At 47.3% G+C, this 12,358-nt stretch overlaps 1 protein-coding gene across 4 annotated transcripts in view; it reads left to right on the forward strand.

Moving 5' to 3' along the window:
* Positions 1 to 206: 206 nt before the first annotated feature.
* The window catches only part of LOC147701317 (putative methyltransferase DDB_G0268948), a 401,041-nt gene continuing 388,889 nt past the window's right edge, over positions 207 to 12,358 (forward strand). For all 4 annotated transcript variants that reach the window (XR_015297446.1, XR_015297447.1, XR_015297448.1 and 1 more), the window contains exon 1: positions 207 to 338. The gene's annotated coding sequence lies outside the window, so the exon portion shown is untranslated. The remainder of the gene's footprint in view (positions 339 to 12,358) is intronic.

Here is a 12,358-nt window from a genome sequence, read left to right on the forward strand (position 1 = left end):
TTCTCGGGTGCATAATGCCAAGACAGCAAAAACAGTGCTGTGTAAATACATAACAATAAAACACAGATTTAATTTGTCATCAATTACTGGTACAGACATGAACAAACTTGACTACTATATATTTGCGCTTCTGCCTTAAGGGATGTTTTGCAGCCTACCGGTTTAAATATTCATTGCTGTGACTTCGCAGAGGCGCTGCATTTCTTGAGTCAGGCTCCATCGAGTTGTCACGCAGGGTGGGTCTCCGAGCACAAAGGAGCTGCCTTTGATTGAATCACTTTCCACTCACCAGTGCAGCACACCTGCTGGCCAAGAAGGAAAACATACCCACTGGAACAGTAAGTTTTACTTTCGCATTTCTTTCCTTCTCTAGAATTAACAAGGGTGTAGCTGTTTTAAGGTCTAGGGCAGTGACCCAGTGCATCTGTAGGTATTGATTATTCTCCTATTTAGTCATCAGCACAGAACGTCAATAAAGAAACCGCTTGCTTCGCGTGCTTGCAAAAGTATTTCACGCTTCAGTTTTGTTTCATCTATGAATCTGATTTTTTTTAAAATACTGTTTTTGTCAAAGAAATGACATTGAAACATAGATATTTAATAATGTGAACTTGGAAAACACAAAGGATACAGTCAGCAAAGGAGTTTAATACCATTGAAAGAATATATACATATATATATATATATATATATATATATATATATATATATATATATATATATATATATATATATATATATATATATATATATATATACATATATATATATATATATATATATATTGATGCGTCCATCTGTTTTTGGATGCTTCAGAGTGATACTTGATTTGCAGTAGGCGAAAGTTTACATGAGGGATAATAAGGAGGCCAGATAAACGTTTGTGGAGTTGAATCAAAGTTAATATTTTGTCCCTGAACATTTCTTTACACATGAAACTGACATATGTCAGGACTTTCGTTTTTTACCATTCTTCATTTATTCAGTATTTGACGACAGTAGTATTGGAAGTAGATTTTTGAGAATATTTCTATCCAAGCAATGGCTGATGAAGGATTACTGGGTATATTCGTATTCTAACGCTCATATTATTTCTGTGGTTTAAATAACTTGAACAGCCGCATAGAAGAAACAATAAGTCATCCTATCATTGTTCAAGTCATGAGCCAGAACTTTGAGTCAGTCATCGACAGATTTGTAGGCATTAGTTAGAGCATTTAAATTTTCCTAGAAGGTAAAGTTAAAAAGAACCAGAAAGCATGTTGCTGCCAAACTTATTTCCGTACGAGGAAAATTGTTTTTGATGTTTGCGATAATGATATGTGGTGGGTCCAAGTAACTGAAGCAGTTTACTCCTGTGAGATAGTGGATTATTAATTTGGGTGGATATTAGTCAACCACAGGTAATACATTAACTATCCTATTAGGTCCAGTCAAAGCCATCAATAATTTAAATCTCAGCATAATCCCTGATCACTACGGCACAGAGGCGAGCATGGGTAAATATGTTAGATGCACTAAAACTGTCAAAAAGTGAAAAACACACTGCAATCAAAATTCCACTTCAGTGTATTAAAATAGAGTAAAACGTACAAATATTTCATAAACAAAATGACAGCGAAATGACAAAAATGAAAAGCAAAGATGTGCATCCTAGAAGACTTACGGCAAAATAGTGCCAGATAGCAATAGGCATCAATGATATTCTATAGTCGCAGCAAAAGAGGACCTACGAATAATTCAGGCCAATTGCATTGGAGCATTTGTTGGATACACCGAACAGGTTTGTCCCAGTCTCTGAAATTGGAATAAAAGTTCTGAAGAAGTTCTTTTGAAGTTGTTTAGCCATTAGACGAGGTCCTAGTGAAGCTGTTGGTTTTAGCAGGAAACAGTGTTCGAAATTTGATGTATTTGATCTCCACAGATTTCTACTCTTTAATTTTATCAGAGGTCAGAATCTCCCAGTGGAACAAGATTGCAGGCAGTGTCTCACAAGAAGTTCCACAAGACCTGATACCTTCATGCTACGGGCTTGCTGAAACCGATTTGCTGCTATAGGGAAGTTCCCACAAGGAAAAATCTGTTTCTTAAACACACCAAAGTCACAGGTTAGGCGGATTGGTGGTTAGTGTTAGTCCGAAAACAAACAGAGTGGTGGAGGGTCCTAGGAGAGTTAGTTTATAGACCGAGAAAGTACCTTGTCCCCCAACTAAACAGCAAAAAACACGAGAGGTACTTAAAGTCTGAGAAAGAGAAAACTACTGGAACCTGATTGTGTCCCATATAGATGTTCAGACCACGCCGTTGATCTTAAACAAATGACACTATTATGTCAAAGAGGTGAGACAGAGAAGATACAAAGTCTAGGAGGCTAGAAAAAGTACCCATCAGCCCACTCAAAAGTGGAGTCTCGTCATCTGGGTTGTTGGAAAGAAAGGTGTCCTCTAGGCTCCTCCTCAGGGAGAGTCTGAGGTTGCCTAATAATGGACCCTGGGATCAAGCATCCAACCAACAGAAGACAGTGTGTGAGCGGAAGGGGCAAAAGTTGCAGTGCTCAGAAAAAAGAAGAGAAAAGGAAAAGGATCATTTTCCTTTTCTCTTCTTTTTTCTGAGCACTGCAACTTTTGCCCCTTCCGCTCACACACTGTCTTCTGTTGGTTGGATGCTTGATCCCAGGGTCCATTCTTAGGCAACCTCAGACTCTCCCTGAGGAGGAGCCTAGAGGACACCTTTCTTTCCAACAACCCAGATGACGAGACTCCACTTTTGAGTGGGCTGATGGGTACTTTTTCTAGCCTCCTAGACTTTGTATCTTCTCTGTCTCACCTCTTTGACATAATAGTGTCATTTGTTTAAGATCAACGGCGTGGTCTGAACATCTATATGGGACACAATCAGGTTCCAGTAGTTTTCTCTTTCTCAGACTTTAAGTACCTCTCGTGTTTTTTGCGGTTAGTGTCAGTCCTCTGGCGAACATTTAATCATTTTCTAAGCCCAACTTTTTAGACAATTGAAGACGTCTAGTTAGACATCACCAAGGGCAGCAGGACCTCAGGAACAGGATGTGGGGGTCAAGTTCAGCTAGAGTTGATACTGGTCATCTGAACACTTCATGGAAAAGAACTCTTGCAGCTTGTTGCTTCTTGGTAGCCACAAATCTTTGTCCTGGGTACAAGTAGGAGCAGGTCTAGCCTTTCAGGTCTCCTCACAAGTCCCAACTACAGAGGCAGTACTTTTTCTGTCTTTCATAGCTGCAATAGTAGTCTGAAGAAGGAACTTAGGAGCTTTAAATGTATGCTTGGCACTAGCCTGTAAGTGGGTGTGAGTCTTGGCCAACCACCCCAAACCAACGGGGGTACCATGCTCACTTTTGCAGCAAATTCCTGTGTGCTCCACTGCAAATAATCTGAGAGTGGCCCTCTCTACCTAAACGTGAAAAAAACTTCCACTGTGTACAACTCCTGTATGGTTGGGATACCCGACACCCCCTCTCAACACAATCCCCAAGAATGGGAAGACGGAAACGGTTCTGAACTTTTGGAAGGCGGGAGGGAGTTACCCTCCCGGCCGTATTTATTAAAATATGAAACAAAATTAAAACATTAAAATAACAGTTTCATATCATGTACAATTTCATTTACACATTACGAAGTTCTTGGCTAACCTTAACACATCTCTAACAAAGGTTCTCCTAGCCGATACTAAAACATCCTGTAAATACATTTCTCAAAATTGAAATTGTACATCCTAACATTACGGGCCAACGGCAAGGTCGTAACCGGTGTCAGATCCCTAATACCAGAACTCCCCCCCTCACTTGTGAGTGGCGGGCACACAGAGGACTGTACCTCTGTGCCAACTTCCAATTTCCCTTTTCTTAACGGGGGCCCCTGTTTACTCGACGCCATCTTAATGGTCGTCCGAGGACTCGTGTGAGGTGTCTAGAAGGTAGCGTATACCCCCCTCCCACCCCACACTGCTTACCACATCTGCCGTCGCAGATATCCTGGCCCCGGGAAATTCCCAGGAGGGGCCCATAGCCCCTTCTCCCCAGGGAGGGGCCTTGACCGCCTTCCCTTTCGGCGTCCCCATCCTTAGAAGGGGACCGCCTCCCCGTTTGAGGGGCCACTGGCCGCCTCCCCCCGGGCGCTCCCATCCATAATGGGTGAAGCCCCACCTCTAGGGATCTTCCAATTACTGCTCACCGATCATGACCTTACCGCCCGACCAAAAAATAAATACTACATTTCTAAACTAAGAGAGAATAAAAGACAATTATACTGAGCAATTCAAAGTATAACTTCTACTACACACTACATTTAACTCCGCTGCAATTACTTTGCCGAAATCCATGCTAAAACGATCAACCATTTTATTACATATCAAAAATTATCAACTTTATTCACATTAACCTGTAAAAGAAAACAGTATCATGTCATTCGACTTTATTCAAAACAAATCGCTGTCATCAGGGGCTGGTGGGTGGGTCAAAATTGGCTCTTCATTCCGTCTCGAGCTCACGTGCAACGGGGAGGTGCAGCTTCAGAGCACAGGAACAAGAGGATGCTTCCTTGGCTTGTTGCTCCTTTTATCCTTCTTCGGGCGGGCGTGGACCCTCCTCCAATCCGCCTCCGGGGCGTGGCCATCGGCGTAGGTGTCTAGGACAGCCCCCTCTTGGGCGGGAAAAGGCGCGCCCCGGCTACGCCGCTTCGGGCATACCAGCCGAGACTCGCCCCCGCCCAAAATGGCTTCCCGGGGGGATCGGGGTACTCCACCATACGTTCGGGGGGACCGAGCGGTCGCCCCTTTCCATATGGTTGGGATACCCGACACCCCCTCTCAACACAATCCCCAAGAATGGGAAGACGGAAACGGTTCTGTACTTTTGGAAGGCGGGAGGGAGTTACCCTCCCGGCCGTATTTATTAAAATATGAAACAAAATTAAAACATTAAAATAACAGTTTCATATCATGTACAATTTCATTTACACATTACGATGTTCTTGGCTAACCTTAACACATCTCTAACAAAGGTTCTCCTAGCCGATACTAAAACATCCTGTAAATACATTTCTCAAAATTGAAATTGTACATCCTAACATTACGGGCCAACGGCAAGGTCGTAACCGGTGTCAGATCCCTAATACCAGAACTCCCCCCTCACTTGGGAGTGGCGGGCGCACAGAGGACTGTACCTCTGTGCCAACTTCCAATTTCCCTTTTCTTAACGGGGGCCCCTGTTTACTCGACGCCATCTTAATGGTCGTCCGAGGACTCGTGTGAGGTGTCTAGAAGGTAGCGTAGACCCCCCTCCCACCCCACACTGCTTACCACATCTGCCGTCGCAGATATCCTGGCCCCGGGAAATTCCCAGGAGGGGCCCATAGCCCCTCCTCCCCAGGGAGGGGCCTTGACCGCCTTCCCTTTCGGCGTCCTCTTCCTTAGAAGGGGACCGCCTCCCCGTTTGAGGGGCCACTGGCCGCCTCCCCCCGGGCGCTCCCATCCATAATGGGTGACGCCCCACCTCTAGGGATCTTCCAATTACTGCTCACCGATCATGACCTTACGGCCACAGGCCGGATAGTTGACCGGCTATCCGGCCCCCCACAAAACTCCTACCTAAAGGACATGGCTGCACAAACTCCTTAACCAGGCTACGAAGTCTCCTATGAGTAAAGCATTCCCCTCCCGGGACAAATGGACCCCATCCTCCAGGTACATATGGTCCCCCCTGATACATCCATGAGGAATAGAATGCAATGTACATGTACGAAACATCTACCAAGCTTGTTATTCACCTTCTTCACCGAGTGATTCAAAGCCGACACAGAAATAGCTCCCCGCCACACCTTCTGTGGAATCATGTGGGACCATGCAATCGTGCACCCCGGAACGCTTCTTGCCAACCAACTTACTGTGGATAGTATTAATTCGAGAAGTACTCATCGACCCGTGGTCACCAAATCATTGCCCCCAAGATGCACTATGATTACAGATGGCGGTGACCTTGTCCGCCCTAACAAACCCTCCATAAAAGTTTGAAACTGGTCAATACAGAGCCCGCCCCTTCCGTAGAAGGTCACCCTGTACCCGTATTCCCCAGCCATGTGAATCATGTCACCTGCTTTGAATACGTCTGCGGCGCGCCTCACGTATGAGTGGCCGACGACCCACACCACTCTTGCCTCAGCCGGTGATCTTTGACCGCTGGTCCCCAGGTGTCGGGTCACTTGCACAGTCCGCCCCGCAAAGCATGCTCGCGAAACTGAAAACCAAACAGAAAACAAGAAGCGTGAGTGCATGACATTAGCTTCACAACATGTGCAACCGCACATACCTCTTATAACAATTCGAGGACCAGCGCCCCAACTGTTTCACTTTATCTACACTCAAACCCCCGGCTGTAGCCTCTGTAGCAGCACCTATCCGGAATGAGTGTGTCCCAAAATCGTTTGGGTTCAAGCCCGCTGCCGCGATCGCCATCGTTAACACCCGCTGGAACTGAAACCTGGTCAGTGGGGTGGCGTCGGTGTGCCTCAGCAAGGTTCCCCCCCATGATGCCGCCCTCTGCGCTAAATACTCCTCCACGCATTTTACCGGGCACATGGGAGACCCTGGAATCCGCTGGACTACCACACTGTCCCCGATCGCTCCCTGATCGGTCTTGGAACTGACAATTGTAACCACCATTGTCTCCCCCTTAATTTGGATGTGTTCTCGACACAGACCTCCCCCTGTATCCTGCTTGTTCCGCGCTACCAGTTCGCTTACCCGCATAGCCCCATGGAATGCTAATGCAAAAGCGGCCCAGAATAGCACCGTCTCTGTATGAGATGAACATGTCGCCGGAAGTACGGACAGTAACAGGGCCAACCTTTCTAAACCTATCGGGTGCCTCTCATCCACTCTGCGACCCTCAAGGCGTTGCCACCCTCGCAGCGCCTTTTGTACCAAAAAGGACGATGTGGGGTCCTGAATGCCATGAGCCCTTGCCATAAAAGAAATGGCGGCCCGGTGCCTATTGGCCGTAGCCACTGACTTGCCTGCCTGATGTAAAGATACCAGAAATTTCAGGACATACTCCTCCTGCCCCCAGTGCTCCCCCCCTAGCTGAACCCAAAAAGGACCAATAAGAACGGAACGCCCCTTCATATGCCTTCCTTGTCCTGGGTGCTAGACTCTCTCCCACGAGGTTTTGTAATCCGGGGCACCGAGAGACCAGAGAGCTTCGGGAAATGGTGCCGCCACCGAGTCCGCTGAGGGCAGAAAACCCCGGAAGGCCTGCATATAGGAACGAGAGAGTGCATCAGCTGCCTGATTTAGTACCCCTGGCACGTGTCTTGCCCTAAAGTGGACGTTTAGTCTCATACATAGCAGGACAATTTCCTTCAGTAATCTCAAAATCCATTTGCAGCGTGCTGCCTGACTATTGATACACTCAACCACGGTCATATTATCAGACCAGAACACCACAGAGCGATCACGAAACCCCTCTGGCCAGGTTTCCAAGGCCACCAGAATGGGGAACAGCTCCAGAAACCCAATGTTACTAGTGAGTCCATTATCGTGCCACCACTCCGGCCAGGTTCGTGCCGACCATTGATTGCCGAATATGGCGCCAAAACCTACACTCCCCGCCGAGTCGGTCCACAACCCCAGTTCTTCTGAGGACACTGGCGGGTCGGTCCATACCACACGACCGTTGAAATCCGCCAGAAATGCCAACCATATGCGCATATCCTGGCGAACCACTGTTGACAGTCTTGTGCGGTGGTGCCCTTCCCTGAGGCCCACCATGGCCTGTGCGATAGAACGGGAGAAGGGGCGAGCCATTGGTATTACTCTCAGGGCAAAGTTAAGCTGACCCACAACCTGTTGTAACTGATGGAGAGATGCCTTTCTCTCGCCGAGACATGTTTTTAGCGAGGCCCTGAATTTCATAACCTTCTCTTCGGGCAAGCGGAAGCACCCCTCTACAGAATCGAGCTCAATTCCGAGAAACTCGAGTGTAGTAGATGGCCCTACCGTCTTACCGGGTGCCAGCGGCACGCCAAATTCCTCCATCAAATTACAGAATTCCCCCAAAGCCTGTGAACATTCCATGTCCCCGGCTGCCCCCAAAAACAGAAAATCATCAAGATAATGCATAACATGTGTAAAGCCATTGACTCTTGTGAACGCCCATTGCAAAAAAGTACTGAATTTCTCAAAATACGCACAAGAGATGGAGCAACCCATTGGCATACATTTATCCATGTAATAGCGTCCCTGAAACATAAAACCTAGGAGACGCTGATCATCGGGGTGTACCGGGAGCAACCGGAACGCTGACTCGATATCTGATTTAGCCATCAGCGCTCCGGGCCCCAGGCGATTCAACATGGCGACGGCCTCATCAAAGGATGCGTACCGCACCGAACAAACTCCTGGGTCAATCGCATCGTTCACCGAAAGGCCCCTAGGAGCTGACAAATTATGTATTAACCTGAACTCCCCTGGGTCCTTTTTGGGAACCACTCCCAAAGGTGAACAAACAAAATTAAAACAACAAAAACAAAAATGTGTGTGGAGGGTCAAGGGGCATATTTACCGACCTGTCTGCTAATACCCCTACTCAAACTATGAAACATACAACAAAGCAGACCAGGTCAAGCAATGGTGTGTAACTGTACCAGTGACTGAAAAACAAATAGAATGCAAGTGTGCATCAGTGCCGATGGTAATAATTGGCAACATATAGCTAGAAATAATCCCATCAGACCACCCTTCTTGGTGGAGTTTGCGTCATGTGGGAGTCGTTGATCATACCATAACACATATGGCCATGTAGTGCCGCAGTGGAAATGGATGTCAGTGATCTAGCCATAGTGTTTGCCAAAAGGTGGACATACTAATGTGCAGTGCTCAAGTGATAATAGTGAAATAAAATTGACTACCTTAGTTCTGACAAAGTGTACATACAGAAACCTTGGTGTCAAAAATTAAAAACGCCTGGTGAGAAAATCTACCCTATGGCGCTGTGCAGGACGGTCGACATGTTTCAGCCTGTGGGAGGTTATCCCGGCTTTCTTCAGGACCATAGATACAAAAAAGCTACTGCAACTGTAACCACAATCAATGTGTTGGGTAAGAAACTGATACATATCTACCAGAAATCCATACGTTTTAGGCGTCCACTGGTGGGAGAAGACTGTCTTCTTCCCAGCCTTGTGTGGGTGAAGGCCTCACCTCACCCGGCAACCGCTCGGGAGTAGGAGGCCCCGCTCTGTCCGTCGGTGCCCCAGTATGTGAGCCAAGCGGAAGAGGAGGTCTGATGGGATTATTTCTAGCTATATGTTGCCAATTATTACCATCGGCACTGATGCACACTTGCATTCTATTTGTTTTTCAGTCACTGGTACAGTTACACACCATTGCTTGACCTGGTCTGCTTTGTTGAACAAACAAAATTGCCAACTGGTGGTATGTCATATGGTCCAGCAACCCGTCCTCGGGCCACTTCCTTACCAATCTTTGCCTGTACCACCGCCGTATTCTGTTGAACCGATAGTTGGTTCTTACATTGTGCGTCCCCCCGAAAATCCCCCGCCGGGATGCGGAAACCATATGAGAAACCGTCTCGCAACACCTCGGCGGAGATATGATCAGGGTATTCGTTCAGCCAAGGGATCAATGCCATGATATCAACCGGGGTAGGTAATGGCGCCCCTCGGTCTATTTTAGACCTGTTTGGTGCCCCCTCTACCTCCCGTATCACCAGTCTTGGCTCTGCACGCACTTTCGGGGTGTGAGGACTGTCCGCACCCTGCACACTCATGCCTGAACCTGCACGATCCCTGTGGCCTAGAACACTTGCCTCTGTTAAAGCTCCAGCAGACCCCTTTCTTACCCGAGTTGCCATTATTCTTTGTGTTCTGATCGCTGCTTGAACCCGCCCGAAAGGGGGCCCCCAAAGAATGGCGGGAAGGCTCCACCCGGTTCCCGCCTAAAAATGGCGACTTCGCCGTGCTCGATTTCTCAATTTTCTGCCAGGAAATGGAGTCGAAACAATCCCACGTCAGAGATGAGTCGTACTCTTTGGACTTACGAAATATGCTATCGTAACAACACCATTGATTGCCCCCGTATGACTCATAAAAGTCCATGATACATGTCTGATAAACGGCTAACTCCACCACTAATTCGGGCCTACGTTCCCCCATAATTGCAGTGAACATTCCAAACGCTCTGGCCCAATTAGAGATCATTTCATCTACTCTGAAACCCGCCATCTTTGCGCGCCATACACTAGGGTGCAAAAACTCTTTCTGGTTTTTACATGCTCAATCTCATAGTGATCGGTCAACAGGGAAAACATGTTCACATATTTATCCGCCCAAATCCTCTCTTTCACATCGATCGGGATATGTTGAACGACTTTTTCCCTTCTTGAGGGTACCGATCCCTCCCCCGCCATCGGCAATGGCTGCTTACCTGAACCGGTAGCTGTGACCGTTGTCGCTGCCGAACCAACGCCCGATACTGGTTTTTCCACGGGAGCCTGCGGGGGAACAAGAGGACACGGGGCCTTCGCAGCATCTTTCGATTGCCGCAACTGCTTCATTATCGACCTGGCTTCTTCAGCCGTGGCCCCCTCATTCTCTCTGCCCAACCATGCCGCCAACTGGGCAGCCAGTTCGGGAGGCATATCCTCCTCGTTCACAGGAGTGACCACCACAGGGATTGGTTGTCCCGCGTTCGGGACCGGAACTGGGGCCTCGATCGGGGTGACCGGGTCCACTGGAGGTGATTCGGGAACCGGGGCCTCCCCACCCGATGCCCCCTTCTTGGCCCTTCTACCTCTCCCGTTAGGGACCACTCCCGGCAATGCTGGTCCGATGACTTTCTTTGGTCCACCCGCACCGTTCATTGCCGCCATCTGCTTCTTCATGTCCGCCATGTCCTTCACCAGCATACGAAGCATCTGTTTGGTTCCGATCCTCTTTCCGACCTTCTTGCCAGGCATCGTCCAAGGGTAATCCTCAAGGTCCTAGGTCAGGAAGCTTCGAACTCGCTGAAAGTAGAAACACAAAAAGTAAATTCTCAAAATTGGCTCTTCGTTCCGTCTCGAGCTCACGTGCAACGGGGAAGTGCAGCTTCAGAGCACAGGAACAAGAGGATGCTTCCTTGGCTTGTTGCTCCTTTTATCCTTCTTCGGGCGGGCGTGGACCCTCCTCCAATCCGCCTCCGGGGCGTGGTTATCGGCTTAGGTGTCTAGGACAGCCCCCTCTTGGGCGGGAAAAGGCGCGCCCCAGCTACGCCGCTTCGGGCATACCAGCCGAGACTCGCCCCCCGCCCAAAATGGCTTCCCGGGGGGATCGGGGTACTCCACCATACGTTCAGGGGGACCGAGCGGTCGCCCCTTTCCATATGCACCCTAGAGGCTCCTACCTCTCATTTAATATTATTCTTATTTGTTTTTTAGCTTATTTTGGTGTGTCCCAGTGCCACCCAGGATACCCAACTTTTCTAGCGTTGGGGCCATTGGGATGAATACAAGAATATGAATGTTTTTTGTCTGTATATATCTGTACTAGTCATTAGAAACAGAACACAGGGAGCCTTGATTTTACCTAACATCCACAGATAAAAGGGTAACCCTAATTGTGTACTGTGTTCAATGTGTATACAACTGTTTAGAGAAAGTCAAGTTCCTCAAGATATTCAAAGTCAGTTCCCCAAAGAAATGAGCTACTATGGACAGTTTTTATCTGTATCAAACCCCTGATAGTTGCCAAACCTACATTGAGAAATTATTTTGATATGAGTCAAAACATTGGTACTGTGAACTAGAGAAAAACACCTAACAGTATTAAAATGTATCTACTAAAACTAGTGTACACTGTATGCAGAACTTATAAAAAAAAGACACTATACACCCAAAATAACCATGGTCTGAGTGCGCTAAAGAACATACTACCAGCAACATTCATACTTTGGCAAAATATTTTGCAGATAGTCCATCTTCTAAACAAAAAGAAGAACATGTGCCCAGACTAGTCCTGGTGCACACATTCGTCTACGTTATGTATAAATTGTCTGGCTGAGATAATTATCTTTTTTAACTCAAAGCTGCTTACAATACTTAGCCAAAAAAAAAACAGAGACTCTGGGTCGCTACCACGTTTAGGTGGAGAGCAGCTTCTGTAGAGAGCACCCCACAACACCAGTGACATTTTGAATCTACTCACTTCAAATGTCTGTTTTTCTAGAAAGTTTTTAGGAAGGTAATTAGCACAGTGTCATCCATGTCGAGCTATAAAGGGACAAAGTATTTTAACATTTCTACATCAAAGTCATCAAGCATAACATTAGCACA

This window comes from Lissotriton vulgaris, chromosome 7, assembly GCF_964263255.1.
Source record: "Lissotriton vulgaris chromosome 7, aLisVul1.2, whole genome shotgun sequence".
NCBI classification, from domain to species: Eukaryota; Metazoa; Chordata; class Amphibia; order Caudata; family Salamandridae; genus Lissotriton; species Lissotriton vulgaris.